The sequence below is a fragment of the Camelus ferus genome, chromosome 10 (assembly GCF_009834535.1).
Source record: "Camelus ferus isolate YT-003-E chromosome 10, BCGSAC_Cfer_1.0, whole genome shotgun sequence".
Classification (NCBI taxonomy): domain Eukaryota; kingdom Metazoa; phylum Chordata; class Mammalia; order Artiodactyla; family Camelidae; genus Camelus; species Camelus ferus.
The window spans coordinates 58,247,206-58,265,010 of NC_045705.1; the positions used below are offsets into that span (position 1 = coordinate 58,247,206).

The 17,805-nt window shown below is 49.8% G+C and overlaps 1 protein-coding gene across 3 annotated transcripts in view; it reads left to right on the plus strand.

Moving 5' to 3' along the window:
• Positions 1-7,020: 7,020 nt before the first annotated feature.
• P2RY6 (pyrimidinergic receptor P2Y6) overlaps positions 7,021-17,805 on the plus strand; it is a 33,005-nt gene continuing 22,220 nt past the window's right edge. Inside the window, exon 1 of one of the 3 annotated variants that reach the window (XM_032489323.1) lies at positions 7,021-7,848. The gene's annotated coding sequence lies outside the window, so the exon portion shown is untranslated. Of the gene's footprint in view, positions 7,849-16,264; positions 16,840-17,805 lie in introns of those variants that run through there. The other 2 variants (XM_032489326.1, XM_014556645.2) reach the window with 2 other exon arrangements.

A 17,805-nucleotide genomic window follows, 5' to 3' on the forward strand; every position in this document is an offset into this window, starting at 1 on the left:
GATTAGAGGACTAGATTGTGCACAATATTATCTAAAATGGCATCAAATATTCTGGAAAAAAAAACCACATTTAGTTTCCCCTGCAAATTTTGTCATTTGTCGTTTAAAACCATTGCATATAAAATTGGACAGACAATTCATTTTTAATTTTACAATGAGATTTAGCATGGAAACATCAGCTGAATACTGACAATAATAGCTATAGAAAAGGTGTGTGGGTCTACTTAAACTTTGTCTCACCAATAAGACTGTAAGCATCATTAGGCCAAGGATCGTTCCCTATACTTCCTTCAATTCTCTGATGCTTCTCCCCTTTGTAGTTCATATAGATGACATATACCGTGTTCAGGAAATGCCAGTTGAATTGGAACATCTTATACCACTATTCAGATAAAACAATAGTTAAAGAAAGATGTTGATTATTCACTCTGTGGTAGGCACAGTACTAAGAGTTTTATATGCATTATCTCAGTTAATCTTTAAAGACCATTCAGGAGAACAGAACTATTCTACCCCTCTTTTAATGAGTGACTGGCCCACTGAGCAGTAAAGGTGTGGCTTTGTTCAGCATTTTTCATTGTTCCTGTTATCAGGCCACAGGACTCCAGTTCTAGTTCCTTTCCTTACAGATTGGGTGACCTTGGAGAAGACCAATGATCTCTCTGAGACTCAGTTTCCTCCTCTGAAAAATGAGAGTAATCATCTGTTCTATATAAGGCTTAAGAAGATTAATCTGTTAATTTATGCAAAACTACTTAGAAAAACAGTAAATCTCAATACAAAAATTTTCAATTTTTCTCAATAATGAGACACTGTCAAGCCCCATCACTTGGAGCAGTTGTATTAAATCTTGGTTTAAGAAAGTGATGCATTTCTTTTTCATTTTATTTTCAACTAAATAATGCATTCACTCAGTTCAAATAAACAAATATTGAAAGGTAATCAGTGAAGACTCTAACTCATTAATTCTATTAAACAACCACCATTAACAGTTTCTTCATCTTTCCAGAAATCTATGTGCATATATAAGCCCTAAAAGCTGTGAGGTTTTTTTTTTAATTTATACACAAAAGGCTGCATACTTGTACATATATTTCTAGCTTTCTTCTGTAGATTTCTTAAATGTCTTTTCACACCAATATACAAAAAGCTTATTTGTTTTGTTTACAGTAATAATTTATTTAACCAGTTCCCTATGAATAAGCATTTAGGTCATTTCCAATCTTTGGATATTGATTTGTTGATTTTTTTTTTTTAAGAGCTGAAGTGAAAGAAAACATCATTTCTTTTTTCATTATGAAGTTTAAACTAGTTAACCGAACAATAATGTCTGGCTATCCCTCAGATTCAACAAGTCTGGTTTAAAAGAGACAGGCATCTGTTGGTACCCAGTGAAAGATTTGCCTCCTGGTCTCAAGGTTCAAGGCTCATGTAATTTGGCTCCTTGCTTCTCGTACTGATTTTGTTACCCTCCCCAACCCCCTGCAGCAGGCAGTGTTGCAGAGGCCAGTGAGGTTCCAGAGGTAGTTTGACAGCAGACCTCTGTGGACTGTCACCTCCTTTACCACAGCCACTCTGCTCCTTTTAAAGCCTGCCAATTTCTGAATCAGGAGCAGCTCTGGTGGGTGTGGTGGGAGGGAGACAGGCTGAAAATAGAAAGTCCTCAATTTTGCCTCAGAAGTGCTGAGTTCTAGTCCTGACCAAGATTTCCTAGATGTGTAACCTAAAGCAAGTTATATAATCTCCCTGCACCTCAGTTTCCTCATCTGTAAAATGGGAATAATCAGAGTAGCTCTTCAGACTCCATGTACAAACGAAGCAATATAATGTAGGTAAAGCCCTTAGAGCAATGCTGGCTCAGAGCACGCATGAAATCAATGGTAGCATGTTTTATTAGTAGAGCTCAGAAGGGTAAGCAGGACTCACTAAGATGATAAGGAGAGAAACAGCATTCCAAAAGGGGAACAGAATGTATGAATAGCAGAATTTACAAAGTACGAGCCCTCAGAGCCAGCCATGGGAGGGAGGCAGAGCAGGGATTATCAACCCAATTTTGTAGTTGAGGAAAATGAGACCCAGGAATGGGCAATGACTCACTTACATCTCCCATCAATATACATAGAGGCAGGAGAGGAATTCCGAGCACCAAGGAAGAGCTGCCAAGGTAGAAATTCCTGGGTCATGAATTTGTGGGTTAATACCTCTTGGGCAGCTGGAATGTGGTAGGAATGTGAAAGGGGGAACTTCCAGGAAGTGGTGGCCCTATTCAGGACATGAGCTGCCCATGGATGCTGGACTGACAGAGCAAATAGGGGCAACATGGGGCTCCTGGACCTCAGGAAAGGGGTTGGGGGTCTTGGGACCATGAATGGGGCTGAAGGAGCAGCCCTTGACTCGGAGAAGAGGCTACAGGTGCATCAAGGCGGGGGGCTGACAGGAGCAAGGGAAGCCTCAGAAGTCATTGGAAATACCAGACACATCTTGTCAATTCTGGGTCTCACTAGACATCTGCCAGGTGCTAAGGCTTCTGAGGCCACAGGCAGAGGCAGGGAGAGGGAGGAAAAAGTGGGAGAGGAAGAGGAGGAAGCATGTTTGCTGCCAGAAACAGTTTAAGGAAGGGCTCTGACCTCTCCTGGAGCCAGGAGGATGGGGCGTGGCTCCTGGTCCCGGCTCTGAGCCTGCAGCCCTCTCCTTCCTTCTCCCAAGCCTGTCTTCCCTTGGTCTCAGTGACACCACACTGCTCTGATGCCCATCTTATTGCTCTGGCTGCTCTTCCTTAGTCTCATCCCTGGACATCTCCTCTTCCTTCCTTTAACTGATGGCTCCATCCTAAACCATCTTCTCTGTCTTCTCTCTCCCATTAAGCAATGTCACCTCCCCTATGACCTAGAAAACCAAACGTGAAGCTGATAAGTCCCCCAGATTTGTGTCTCCATCTCATTGTCAACTCTGGGTGATGGCATTTTATTTTATTAAAGAGCCACCAAGATTCTCTGACTTGATGTGGGTGCAGTGATCAAACCACATGCCTAAACTAATTGCTTAGAGAAGGCATTTCCAGGTGCTGGAGAGCTGTCTCCATGGAAATCAGGTGAGACTCTACGTATCATCTTGGGGCAGTGGATGGACCAGGCAAGAAAGGCGAGGGCTGAGGACTTGGGGGAGGACACTGGAGGGAAGTCAGGGCCATCAAGCCAAACCCCCAGCCCCCAACTTCAACACAATTTCCCCTCCTCTGCCCACCTTGGAGAACCAGGGCTCGGCCTATTGGGAGTAAACAGGGCTCTTCTTCCCCTGGGGCAGGTGCTGTAGCAGGTCCCTGCTTATGACCCTCAGCACTTGGGATTCCTTACACCCCTACAGCATCTCACTGAGGGTACCTGGGACTCTGCCTGGGGGCTTTCTCTGGCCATTTGGAGCACACTTGGCCAGAAGTCCTGAAAGTTTAGGGATCAGCCTGCAACCAATTTCAGCTAGAGTTGATAAATAAATGCTCCATATTCCTTGCCCCTCAGGTGGGATATCTCTGAGGCATGTTCTGTGCCACCTGCTAGAGGTTCCCAGTGGGATTAACCCCCCGTGATAATCTCATTGACCACCCTGAATTGGCTCCCTTCATTTCCCTGCTTCACTTCCCCAGGCCCTTACTGATGCTTCTGGGATAATCTCAGAAATTAACTACTTGTGCCTGAATCCTTGCCTAGGGTTGACTTCTGGGGGAACCCAAGCCAAGATACCCACTCGGTCTTCCTTATATTCACTTCCAATCTGCCTAAGCACTGCTGATTCTACCTCCTAAAAAGTCCCCACAATCCCCCTTCTAATCAGCTCCTCATTTATCACCCCTCCTTCATCCCCACCACCTTAGCCACTTGCTGGACTACTGGCCCAGCCTCCTCATTGGTCTCCTCCTCCTCTTCTGCTCCTCTCCACAGCAGCCATGACAATTTGTTCTTCAGTTTAGGATGTTCAATTTCTAGTCCCACCAGCAGAGCATAAAATTCCTCTCTCCCCACACCCTCAGTAAAGTTGGTATCATCAAGTTCATTCATTTTTGCTAATCTGATACGTGTGAAATGGTATTTCACTGTGGTTTTAATTGAAATTTCCCTACTTGATTGTGAGGTTGAACATATTTTCAAATGTGTATTGGCCATACTTGTTTTCTGTGAAATGCCTGCTCATGTTTTTTGCTCATTTTTCTGTGTTTTTCTGTGTTTTCTATGTTTGTTTGGTTTTTTCTTATTGGTATCAGGACTTATTTATATATGCTGGAAAATAATCCCTGTCTATTCCATGTTACAGTACTTTCGGTCTGTGGTATTTTTCCTTAGTGTTTTGTATTAATAGAACTTAAAATTTTTTATTATATTTAAGTTAATCAATTTTTCCTTTATGATTTATCTTTTTTGTTGCCACTTTTGTTTTCATTTAAGAAATCTTTCCTTAATCCTGGCACATAGTAGGAATTCAATAAATGTTTCTTGAATACAAAGTATGATGAGAGCCAAAAGGAGAGACTGGCTTCTGTCTGAGCGTTACAAGTGTTGGGCTAAAATGACAGGGGCTTATGGTGCTGTCATGAAGATGAGGGCGTGGGGAAGATTACTGTAGAGAGGAGGGCACTTCAGTCATCAGAGGGGGGAAGTCCAGGGAGCAGTAGGTCTGACATGCAGGAGAACGACTGGGCTGGAGGTGGGAACTGTGAATGTCCAGCCCACAGGGGTAATTTAAGGAGAGCCACTGCCCCGCTCCAGGGAGAATGTGCTGAGTGAGCAGAGAAGAAGGGGAAATGAGCCCTGAGAGGAGTCTAGGCAGCAGAGGCAGAAGGATGTTGTGGGGGCCACATGAGGAGTTCTTAACAGTGTCCCTGGAGTGTCTTCCTGGGCACTCCTTCAGAGGCTCAGAGGTCACTGGGTCCTTGGAGGGGCCATCTTGGGGATGCTCTCGGGGCAGAGACTAGATAAATTGGCTGAGGACTGCAGAGGAGGCAACTTTTCCAAGACCATTGGCAATGAAGGGAAGAGGCGGGGCAGTGCCTGGAGGGGATGGCTCCATGGCTTGGGAAGACAATGGAGCATGTTCACAGGCCAGCAGGGATGGAGACCAGGAGAGCATGGGGTTCCCGAGGGCATGGGGACCTGGCTGCAGAAGTAGAGAGCAGCTCTGCTGGGGCCTTCACCTCAGATGAAAGAGGAGCTATCTCTGGGGAAGAAGGATGCTGAGCAGAGAGGTTGGGGCAGGAACTTAAGTGAGCTCCATCCACTGAGCCTGGCCTTAGTCCTAATGTCTGCCTCACACAGGTGAGAAGAAGTGAGCATTTGGTAAGTAAATTTTCTTGGTAAGTCAGGTAGCAGGTAGGTTGGGGTATCAGTGAGCTAGAGCTTGAGGAGAGGGAAGACTTGGAAGGGCCACATGAGGGGAAAGGAGAGAGCTTCCCTAGAGCTTTCTAGGGGCCCAAGTCCCTTGATTCACAAGCAAACACCTTCTCCCCACAAAGGACTGGCAGCAACCCTCCCCTCTTGAATCAGACAAGACCTTGCCTCAAGGCCCCGTCAGTCAGGGGAAGATGGGTACGACCACAGCCCATGACACCAAGTATCTCCAGTTCTGTCCTCAGATCTCCATCCCCCATTCCCTCCCTGGGCCACCTGCCAACATCTCTTCCCAGACTGTGGAACAGCCTCCTAGCTGGCACCTGCTGCCACCTTGTCCCTCCTACCCAGTCCTATTTTCCATCTAGCAGTGGAGAGATCGATTGAAATGATATTTGATATACAAATATCGAATCATTATGTTGTACACCCAAGACTGATAGAATGTTATATGTCAACCATACTCCAATTAAAAAAAGATACTTGATTGTGTCACTCTGCTGCTCTAAATGCTTCCATGACTCCCATGGTTCTTCAGATAAAGGCCAAAGTCCTGACCATGGCCACAAGGCCGTGCTAGGCTAGTGGCCACTGCTCCTCCAGCCCCATCTCCCAACAAACCTCCTAACTTGTGGGGCCCATCCTGCTCTGGCTGTGCTTCATTTCCTGGGTGCCAAGCCCTTTTCTGTCTTGAACTCTCTTGAGTTTCCTCTGCCTGGGACTCTCTTCCCCCTCACCATCACCTGGCTGAGGTCAACTCCTCTCTCTGGTCTCAGCTTAAATGGCACTTCCTCTGGGAAGTCTTCCTGAATCTCCCAATTTAAACTATATGCCTTCCCCTCCCATCTCCCTTATAATCTCTCCTCTAGCCCTTCAAGTTAACTGCTTAGCACTTACTGCAATGCATAATTTTGTCTTAATTTATGTGACTATTTAACATCTGGGGTCCCCCCCAGATGATAAACTCCATGAGGCCAGTGCTATCTCGACTGTCCTACTGATTTGCATCCTCAGTCCTAGCACAGAACCTGCAGCATCATGGGAACTCAGTAACTGCTGACTAAAAGCTGCAGTGGTAGCCAAGAGGAAGGGATGGCTTGTCTGAGAGCTACAGGTCAGGGGAGGTTTCAGAGATGAAAGGGAATTAGAGGCCACCATCCATAAGAGATCTTAGGAGGTAAAAGAAAAGAGAACAAAGAGGAGGAGGAATGTTGACACATGAGCACCAACTATGTGCCATATCTCATTATGCCATCCCAGTGTCACTCCCTCCTCCACCCCGTCTTTAGTGTGATGTCTCACTAGCTGGATGGATGACCGGGGGTAAAATAATCCCCTTGAGCCTCAGTTTCTTAATCTGTGAAATGGATTTGTAACACTAAACTCCTGGGATTGTTATGAGGATGAGGGAATAGTGTATGGTGTGGAAAGTGCCACCAATCCATGCTTTAGGGATACTTGGGCTCTGGATTCAGACTGTCTGGGTTCAAATCTCAGGTCTGCCACTTACCAGCTGTGTGACCTTGGTCAGATCACTTCATCTCTCTGTGCTTGGGTTTCCCCACCCATAAAATAAGGATAATAATACTTCTGGAATTGCTATGAGGATTAAATGAGGTTATGTATTAAAACACCTAGCATGATACCTGGCACATAGATGCTCAAGAAATATGTTGATGTGGGCATTCAGGCCATATTCCTAAGGGCACCAGGACAGTAACCATTAATCCAAGTGGCATAAACAATTGAAAAAAACTAGGACATCAAGACATATGAAATATATCTCATGTGGTTTGTGGTGTGAATCCCACTACTTTAGGCTCATGCCTTGCACTTACATACTTGACTGCGTGAATCAAATAAAATGTACACTAAAGGCTAACATTTAATGATATGTGCACATGTATGTAAGTGTAGGCCTATAGAGAGAGGAAAGAAAGAAAGAGAAAGAGAGAGAGAAAGAAAGAAAGAAAAGAAAGAAAGAAAGAGAAAGAAAGAAAAAAAGAAAGACAGACACCATCATCCCTCCCTCTCTACCAGAACTGTAGAATGTCAGAGCTAGAAAGTTGGAATCACCACTTAAGCCCTCACCCTCAGTACAAAGGGGGAACCTGAGGCCAAAGGAAGGTAGGAGAGGTGAAGGAATCTGGGCTGGAGTCCAGAGGTCCCGGGTCCCAGTCCAGAGCGCTGGCCCCTGACGCCCGCTGCCTCTTCCAGAACTATCTATCACCTCCCTTGGGTCTCCAGCGGCCGGCAGCCCAGCCCGTCTGGGCGGGACTCCAGCGCGGGCTCAGCGGCCACCTGGCCACACCCCCTTCCCGCCCCAGCGCTCTCGCGGCGCGAGGAGCCCGGACGCTCTGGGTTGGGGCTGCGGCCGCTGCCTACGCTGCGCCTCGGTTGGCTAGTTCGCCTCCCAGCGCCGGAAAGAGCGACGTCCCATCCCAGGCCCGGGGCACTGGTGCTGAGCGCCCAGGTGAGGGCTGTGTGGGGCGGGGGACAGACGGGCAGGCGGTGCCGGCGCGCGCGGGTACAGAGCAGGTCTGCCCACGTCAGGCTCGCATTGCGGCCCCAGGTGGGGTTCCCGGGGATGAGAGTGTGGGTGTTGTGGGTCATGTGTGAGAGACTGGTGTGGGCAACGTGTGTGTACTAGGTTGTATGCAGTTAGTGCGTGGTGTATGCTTGGTGTGTCGAGTGTGACCAATGAATTGTGGTGTCGTCCGCTTGTAAGAAGTGTGTGTGGTCCCTATTTATAGATGTGAGTGACTGTGCTTGGGTAACCCTGGGGTTTCATTTGTGTGCTCACCGTGTGCGCTCGCTGTGTGGTGGGAGCCATCACACCATGGTGCATGCATGCGTGTTGTGACTGTTGTGAGATGTATTCTGTGTATGGCATATCCATGGCCCTGTGTAGTATGCCGAGCCAGGTAATGGAATGTGAAAGGCATTTGTGCAGCTCTTACCTACTTCTGACAATGTTTCCCATGACCCTAGGGTGGTTCTGACTTTTCCACCCAACACCCCTAAGGGCTTGGGAGAGTGAAAGCTTACCCCAGATCTGGGTGGAGAAAGTACAACTAGTCCCATGCTCACCATCCCACAGGCGCGCACGCGCACACACACACACGAAAAGTTTTTTTGAGGTCTCATTGTTTAATCTTCAAAATTCATGTGGATTTTGCATTCCTGTCTGTAATATTCCTGCATTTGTTTGAATGTAAAAATACTGTTCTGGTAAGTTGACTCAAGCCTTGGTGATGAGGTGGGTTTATCCTGCTGGGAGCCCTCTGGCTCCTGTAGAGTAGGAATCCCCTACCTGTCCTCCAAACTGAAATGGCAGGACTTGGACCCCCTGGGGGAGTGCGGCCGTGTGGTTTGTATGTGGTATGTGCTGTGTGTGCATGTGTGCAGCAGAGTTGTGTGGTGGGAAGCTGGAGCTGTGTGTGAAGGAAAAGGTCACAGTGGCATGGGGGTGCGTCTTGCAAGGGGGAACCCTGGTAGGGTCTGTCTTGGTCATTTCTAGTGCAGGGGCAGGGAAGCTTGGCTTCTGGGGAGGAGCTATGACCATCAATGTGGTTCTTACCCTTCCAGTGGGAAGGAGGTTCCTATAGCAAGCCATTACCTGGGACTGTCAAGGTGGTTGTGTTATCCAGGCTTGGTTTAAACCTCAGCTCTGGCACTCTCTACATGTAGGACTTTGGACAAAACCTTTCTGTGCCTCAGTTTCCTTCTTTGTACAATGGAGATGTTAATAGTATTTGTTACAAGGTTATTGTGAGGACTGACTGAGTTCCTGGATATAAAGGACTGGGCACATAAAACCCTTAACCGGTTATAAAACTATGATGATGGTGATGGAGCCCCCATGTAAGAAGGTCCCTTCCTGCTCTAAGAACTCTCAGTTTCCACAGAGCCAATGATTTCTCATGAGCTGGGCTGGTGGGAATCTGAGAGCCTGTCATTTAAGTATGTCTGGGGGATCCATTCCTGTCCCCAGACTCTATCACTGTTGAACTCTCAGTGATTATCTGGCTTCTGGGAAGATGAAGTCTGAAAGGCTAAGATGCTGCGTCTCTGGCAGGGCCAGGGATGGGGCTTGGGAGAGAGGCTGGGGGAGATGTGCCAGGGCAGCTATGGGGCTTGGATGGAGGCCTCTCTTCCTGACAAACACCAGAGGAACAGAAAAATGCTGGCCTGTGCCCTTGAGTGTGTGTATGTGTGTGTGTGTGTATGTGTGAGTGTGTGTGTGTTTGGGGACTGTCAGGGGCAGGGGCAAGAGTGCCCTCTGTCTGGAATGAGGAAAGTTAAGAGCAGGATTAGGGATGTGTGGCCAGGCCAAGGCAGGCCCTGGGAGCTAGAGGGAGGCTGCGACGTCAAAGTTAGAGGAGGTGGGTCTGAATTCCAGACTGAAGTGGACCAGGAGACCCCTCAGCCTGGGCTTTGTTTGTGGGGGGAAATGTTTGCATTGGCAGAGCAAGATCCCTTGTTCCTGGTGACTTCACTGGGGCAGTTGAGAGAAGGTGCCCTGAGGCCTTGGAGGAGGAGGGGACATAAAAGGCAGTGTCTGGAGCTGTGGAAACATATTTAGGGAAGGCATCTAAATGTATCTGCCTTGGTGGCGGGGTGCCGTGATGGGTTGGCGACGAGGCTCAGGCCAGGGCTGCTGCAGACCACTGTCCCCACTGTCCCCAGGCAGGGAGTGCTTTAGCTGAGGAGGCCCTGGGTGCTGCTTCACGGGGTCTAGAGGACAGAGCCCTGCTGAGCACCAGGAGGCCCTGCCCAGCCCCCACTGGCTGGGTGACAAGGCCAGCTCTCTGATCTCAGCTGTCAGAGGTGGGTTGGAGTGATGATGTCACTTCTGTCCCTGATTTCCTTTGATCCATAATTCCAGCTATAATTGTTTATGATTCTCCAGCCCTGGCCCTAAGAGTCTATAATCTCAACTCAAACATCCTAACAGTCTATAATCCAACTCCAACTTTCTGTTCTATAGCTATAACATTCCCTGATTCCAGTTCAGGTGTTCAAGGATTCTGACCCTGGCTCTTGAAAGTCTGAAACTTTCAAGCTTATAAACTACCAGGATATATGTACTAGAAGTCACTTCTGCAGAATTATTTGAGAGGCACCAGGAAAGGGCCCTCCATAGCCAGCCACAACCATTGGAGCTGCTCCTCTGGGGTGAGGGAAGGTCCCTGGTCCATGGCTACCAGGTGCCTGGGTGGGGTGACAGTGAGCCCAGAAACTCCTCTTCATCAGGGCAGTGGAAGTGCTTGGTGTGGCCCGTGGCTCAGGGGATGGTGGCCAAGGAGAGGAAATGGTTCAGATTCTGGGTTTTCATCACTCCCCACAGGATGAGGGAATTGTAGGATCACTGGGCTCCCAGAGGAGACATGAAGAGGAAGAAGGGAAAGAATAAGAAATGGGGCTGAAGAGACCCCCAAAGGCAAACCTCATTTTGTCTGAGAGACCTCTGAGCACCTTAGGTTGTAGAAAAGACTTGTGGTGTTAGCAAGAACAGCGCCCTCAATGAACAGCCGTATTTGAACTCAGCGTGTGCTGGGAAGTGGAGAGCTGACGGCCAGTCCTGGCTTCAGCTGTGTGACTTTGGACAAGTCACTTCCCTCTCCAGACCTCACTTGCCTCCTCTGGCAATCTGGTGCACAGGACGAAAACTCCCTTAACTCTCTCTCCTACCAAAGGGGACATCAGCACTGTTGTGAAAAACCTGATTCTAGGGCCAGCCTGTAAACATTAATCGAGTGAATAAGGAGGGAATGAACAAATGAATGATTCAATGAAGAGATGTGTAAATGTAGCATAAGGTGAAAGTGTACCATGATTTTGATTCCCCTTCCCTCCTCCCAGCTCAGCCTTAGCCCACGTGTGAGAAATTGGCCTCAGAACTTAAAGACTTGGGGGCGGGGCAGTGGAGGGGTGGGGATGTTTTCCTTTGACAAAACCTTGGATTGGCGGATGAGTTGAAGTGGTTGGGTGGGAGTGGGATCTCCCTGGGTGTCACCCACTGCACTGCAGCATTTCCTGAGCCCTGGGCAGCAGGCCTGCTGATTCGTGATGCTTTCCATGATTATTTGTCCATGACTACCCCTCAGCCCCCAAGCTGATGATTGAAGGAAGAAACTATAGCTTCAGGGGCAGCAGCTCCCCAAGGCTGAGGTGGTAAGCAGGAGCCCCCAGGAGGTGGGTGGAAGAGTGGAGGCCAGAAGGGTCCAGGCCATGTGAGGCAGGGAGAGGGTAGGAGTGGCCCACGTCTGAGCAGGTGTTGGCATGAATGAAGAGGGGGTCAGGTAGCACACACTTACCAGGCACCTGCTGTGTGAGGTCGTGCCCAGTCCTTGCCTGTGTGCTCTCTGTTCTCCAGCCAGCCTGACAGGAGAGAGAGGTTGGGGTGTATCCTAGGCTTCTTCCTCATTTCTCCTTCTTCCTCACTTCCCCCATTCAGTTATCAAGCCCTACCAAACCTGCCTGTCAGATATCCTCCATTGGTCCCCTTGTCTCCATCCCTGTGACTCTGGTCCAGTCTAGAATCCTCACAGTCTCTCCACCTCCCACCTTTCACTTTGGCTGCCAGGAAGCTCAGTCATCCTCTCAGTCTAGGTTTCTTCTGCTGTTCTTCTGCTCTGCCTCTAATAGGATCATGTGGCTCTTGTTGGAGCTGCATCCAGCCATTTATGGACAGAGTTGTAGGCCCTAAAGGAATCAATAAGGAAAATCTGGTATTCCCTTGATTCTTACGAGGACATCCACTGGCTTTTGAGATTTTTCACATTTCATGGTTCCCACCCAGATATGGAGACATTGGTGCTGAACAGGGCAGGGTATTGGTTCAAAGCAATGTGTTCAAATCCTGGCTCTGCTACTACTAGCTACATGAACCTTGGGCTAGTTACCTAACCACTCAGTGTGCCTCACTTTCCCATCTGTAATGTGGAGATTTAAAAAAAATGATGGTATCTACCTTGTGTGGCTTTGTGAGTGTTAAATGAGATGGCATAAGCACTGTGGTAAGCACTATGTTTGGCAGTATAGTTAGTAGCTGAGTGGGTCTTAGTCATCCTGGGAGGATCAGCAGGACAAGGGGCTGGCTCTGTATGGAATGTTCTATGTCAGTGCTTCTCAAATGTCAATGTCGGCCTGAATTCCTTGGGGATCTGATTCAGTAGGTCGAGGTAAGCCCTCCAGGCGCATTCCTAACCTGCTCTTAGATGATGCCAGTGCTCCTGAGGAAAGTTTATACTTTAATCTACGCTGTGAGGACCTGGCTGTGGTGGAGATCCATCGCGGAGACCCAAGGGGAATGGAGGACCTGGGACTGGTGTCCTGCCCAACCCATCCTGATACTCTGAGGAAGCTGGGCTCTGAGCTGAGTCTGAGACAAGGATCAATATGTTCTTCACCACTAGGTCATTGACACTTAGAAGGGCTCAATAAGTATAGGTTGAATGAATGAATGAACCAAAAATCTAGTGAAACGTGGGCTCCACAGGGTTGGCTGTGCTCCCTCTGCCTGGAAGTGGCCCTGTCCCTACGAGAACGCCTCTTTCTCACATTCTGCCCATTAAGCTCCCAAACCCAGAGTGATTAATTAGTCTGAAGCCTCACTTTGAGCTGGTGACAAACAGGGCCAGACAGGTCAGGGACCACAATCCTGAAGGGACTTTTGCCTGCTCTCTGAGCATTCCAGCCAGGGCTTGTGTGGGATGGCTGTAGAGATTGAGCCAGATGAACCATCTATGTCCTTGGGAACCCCTTGGCCCCTCTGGGAGGGAGCCCAGGAAGGGCCTGTGCATCTGAGGACTCAACTCTTCCCTCTCCATGTCTTTCCTGGTTCTGAAAGTTCTTTGTGTGAAACTTGCTGCTGAGCTGAGCCAGAGCCCTGCACGGTTATGTGGGTGCACATGTGCATGATGTCAGTGTGCTCCCTGTGTGGCAGGTGCTGGGGCACATACACGTGTGTGGACCTGTGTGGGTTGTATGGAGCTGTGTCGGGGTCTGGGTGCACTATGTGTGCACCAGTGAAGGATCATACCCACGGACATGTGCCCCCTCCTCCTCTGCCAGTTCTCTATGGCCCCTCTGTGCTTTCCTACCATGGGAAACAGCAGACTCCAGACTCTGGACAAAATGAGATGCCGAGGTTGCAGAGAAAGAAAGCTGAGGTGCAGCAGGAGAACCAGCCTCCCCCTGTGAGGAGCCCAGCAAGCATTCTGCCTGCAAGCCTGAAGTGGGGTCAACTCCCTCCAGGATCTGATCTGAATCCCAGAGGGACCAAGTCTCTTGCTCAGACTGAGGCCAGGCCATTTCCTGTTTCAGACAGCGGACTGAGGGTAGTGTTTCCCTCCTGTCTCCTAGAAGCAGCAAGTGGCCAATGGGCAGTGGCCTTGGGTGCCTGGGATGTGCTGGACACCATTCCTGCTGGCCAGTGGCTCATCACAGGCCACAGGGACCCTTCTCAGCACTTGACTCATATAGGCAGGAATAGCTCCATTCTTCAGGGAGAGAAACCAAGGTTCAGGAAGGGGCAAGACCCACCCAAAGGAGTGTCCAGTGCTGTACTATGAACCCAGCCCAGGGTCAGGAGTGGGGACCCTGAGATCCAGCTGGAAGTGACTGCTTGGGGGTGGGTCCTTGAGAGGCAGGGTTCTAAGGCTGACTTGGCCAGTTTGTGGTAAACATCACCCACCAAGAACAAGTGGAGTGTAAGCTGTAAAGTGCTTGATTATTGTACCAGGATTGAAGGGTGCCAGCTAGTGACTGAGGGTAGCTCAGGAAGTAGCTATCAGGGAGTCAGTGCCCACAGGTGGAAGAGGGTCTGAGGACCCCAGGAGAAGGGCTTTGGCCTTGGGCACACCCCCATGAGGAGCCTACATTCAGGGCTAAGCTGGGAGAGCCTAAACCTGAGTTAATCCTGTAAGTCTTCCTCCTCCTCTTGTGTAACTGCTTTTGTTCCCTGGGGAAATCGAGAGCCTGTGGTGACCAGGAACACCACAAATCTCAGGCGGCATCTGGGCCTGCTTAGGATTGTGGCAAGAATTGCCAAGCCTGGGAAAACAAGGTCTATGAACTGGGGGTTTGTGGGCACTCCAGGAGTGGGCATGTGTGTGTACTACATGCAGAGACACGAGCACAGGCAAACACGTGTGAATAAACATATACACTCCAGGGCCACTCACATAGACACACACGTGTACCATTCCAAACACAAGCACTCTTGTGAATACATGTGCATCTTCCCAGTCAGACCCACACATAGCTGACACCTGCTATGACACACACACACACACCCCCATGCAGACATTCATGTAGGTACCTCCTCTCCTGGCCTGGGGGCCTGCAGTGTGGGATGCATGACCCTCACAGTTACCTCAGGCTTACTCTCTCCTCCAGGAATAAGCTTTCCAGGCCTCCCAGCCTTGTCCCTTTCCAAGTCTCCTGCCTCACCTTCCCACCACAAGAACAGAGGAAGGGCTTTTGTGTCAGCTGCCAGCCCACTGGGTTAGGAGCAGAGGTGTCTTTGTCTTTTCTGAAGAACTGGTTCTGTGGAATTTTCACTTCTTTCCTGTCAAGGGTCAAAGGCCTGCTCTGGAGGCTTCCTCAGGGCCCCACAAGCTCAAGGAGGCTGGTTTTTAGACAAACAGGGATGTTGAGCAGGTAACAACCCCTGTCATGTGAGTGGTGCCTAAAAGTTTGCGGAAGGCCTTCTTGCCAGTGTCTAGCTCATTATTCATGATAGTCCTAAGATGTAGGTGCCTTAGTTTCCTCCCTTTAACAGATGAGAGAACTGAGGCCCAAAGAGGGATGGGACTGACCTGAGGTCACACAGCAAGATGAGGCAGAGTTGACCAAAACTTTAATCTCCTGGGCTTGGGCTGAGGGGAAGTGGTTTCAGTCTCCTGGGGCTTAGAGAAGGAGACTTTGGCCTGCCAGAGCTTGGAGGATGGGGTAGGCTGGGGCTACCAAGTGAGCCCAATGGAGGAGCGCCTCCCAGGCCAGTGCTCTGCCGAGGCTCAGCCCTTAGTCCACCCTTGTGGACATGCCTGAGGAGAGGGCAGGAAGGAGAACAAAGACACTTTTGCCTTGCTGTGTGAAACAGGCAAGTCCCTGCCCCTCTCTGGGCCCAGCACCTTCTCTCTATAGAAAAACATCAGGGTTGGTTAGAGAATGCGCTCTCTCCGAGCCTGGGGAAATCTTCTGCAGGGCTGCGAGTCTAATGCAGGCCCTGGTGGTCCTGAGTTGTGACCTGTGCCCAGGGAGCCCTGGCCTTGGCCCCTGGCCTGCTGCTGAGATCCACCGAGGCTGAGCCTGGCACAGAGAGGTGGGCTCAGGACCTGGGGTCTCCTCCAGGCTGGGCAGAAGGTGGTGTTGTGAGAAGAGGACCCAGCAAATTCAGATGGCGCCCATCCACCCCCTGGATTTCTGTCCCTAACTCTCCCTATGTTTCTCTATAGCTCTTGTCTCTGCCTGAGCTGTTCATTATTTAGTTAGTAACTAAAATGAACTAGTCTCCCTTGCTAGAATGTAAGTGCTTCAAGGGCAAGGGCTTTGTTCTGTGGTCCCAAGTGCCTTGAGCATTATCTGCACAGGGTAGTTGTCTTATAAGTACTTATAAAAAGGAAGCAGAGGAAGAGGAGGACTAATCTTATGGATGAGGAGGGACTGGCCCACACCCACCATTGATCTGAAGCAGAGACACCCTGGCTGCATTTCGTTAAGCCCAAGCGCAAAGACTGATGGGAGCTGGGGAAGGGGATGGTGGCCTGGGCTCCGACTTTTTCACCCAAATCACTCTCAATCTGAAGAGCTATCCTCAGTCCCCAGGGGGAGGGCATGGCATCTGGACCTGTGGGGCCAGAGCTATAGACAACAGAGCCATTCATCTCGGGGTCTCAGCCTTCTTTTAACGGGCCTTCCAGGCACTGCCGAGAAAACCAGGTTAATTGTTCCCAATGGCAGCAATGTGCAGGGCCGGGATGCTCTCCAGACTTGAGAAAGGCTGGGAGAAGACTGAGGGGTGGGGTGGAGAGGAGGAGAAAAATGGTCATTTGATGAATGGCTACTCTTGGCCAAGCCCTGATCTTTAAATATCACCTCACTCAATTCTCCCAACGACCCTTTGATGATACCCATTCTGGGCTTGAGCACATTCAGAGGACAAAGTGGCTGCTCACAGCTGGGTAGTGGCTGGGACAGTCTTGGTATTAGGGACTTGAGCTGGAATGTTCTTGGGGTTTGGGCCCCAGCCCTGCCACTGGCCAGCTCTGTGCTGTAACAAGTTACTTCCCCTGCTCGGATTTCTCAGTTTCCTCATTGGCTGTCTCCCTGCACATCTGGGAGACATGCATGTGACAGTTTGTGGCACGGGAACTGGCTAGAAGCAGGGACTGCTCCAGGAGTCAGAATCTGCCTCAACGCTTGACAGATCAGCGAGGAGCTCACTTTCTCCTGGGTGAGTGTTCTGGGCCCCTGCTTGAGAGTACAGAGCCCCCACCTCCCCTGGGAACTTGGTCCATTTGCAGCCTGGAGAGGGAGTGGGAACAGCTTGGGGGGGGGGGGTCTTCCTTCCTTCCTTGGCCTGGCTCTGTGCCTTGAGCTGCAGGCTGTGCAGTGTGGAGGGCAGAAGAGATGGAGACACGGGGACTGGGCTGGGCTGTGGTGGAGGAGTGGAATAGCTCAGGCAGGATTGGGAACCACATAGGACTGGGTCTGAGTCCCAAGGACAGTTGCCCTTTATAGGCTTCAATTTGTAAAATGGGAGTAACAATGGTCTCCCCCTGAGTATTTGAAAACTGTCAAGTGTTGTATACTGGTGAGCATCCCTCAGGGAGGAGGCTGTGTCCCCGGGAGCCTGCAGCAGGCAGAGGCTAGGAAGGAGCAGGACCAGATAGGAGTCCACAGGAGAAGCCCCTGGGAAGCTCTTGCCTCCACCGTCCCAGATAATCTCAAGACAGCCTGGAGCTGACCCCATATGACTGGTGGGGAAAGTGAGTCTCTGAGTCCTGGTGTGATTTACTAAAGGGGAATGAAGCAGGGTGAACTAGTGTATCTGGGGGAGCTGGGTTAAAACTTTTCTGATGTTTCTGTTGCCATTCAACTCCCACGACACCACCACCAAAAGATAAAAATTGAGCAGCACAGCCCATGGGATGGGCCCTGGCCTCTTAAAGATATCGCAGATGCGTATCTCTTGCCAGCTCTAGAATGGGTCCTAAGCCAGTTCAAGGAGTCTCTCCACCTCTCAGTATCAAATGAGATGATAAATGAGAAGGCTCTTTGCAAACTGTAAAGTGCTGTGTTTCTGATGGTGCATCTGCGTGTGTGTGCAAGCCCTTGGGTGTATATGCCTAAGTGAGAGTGTGCAGCTTGTGAGCGTGTGTGCACAATCTCCTGGCCTGGCTGGTGGGGTAACTCCATG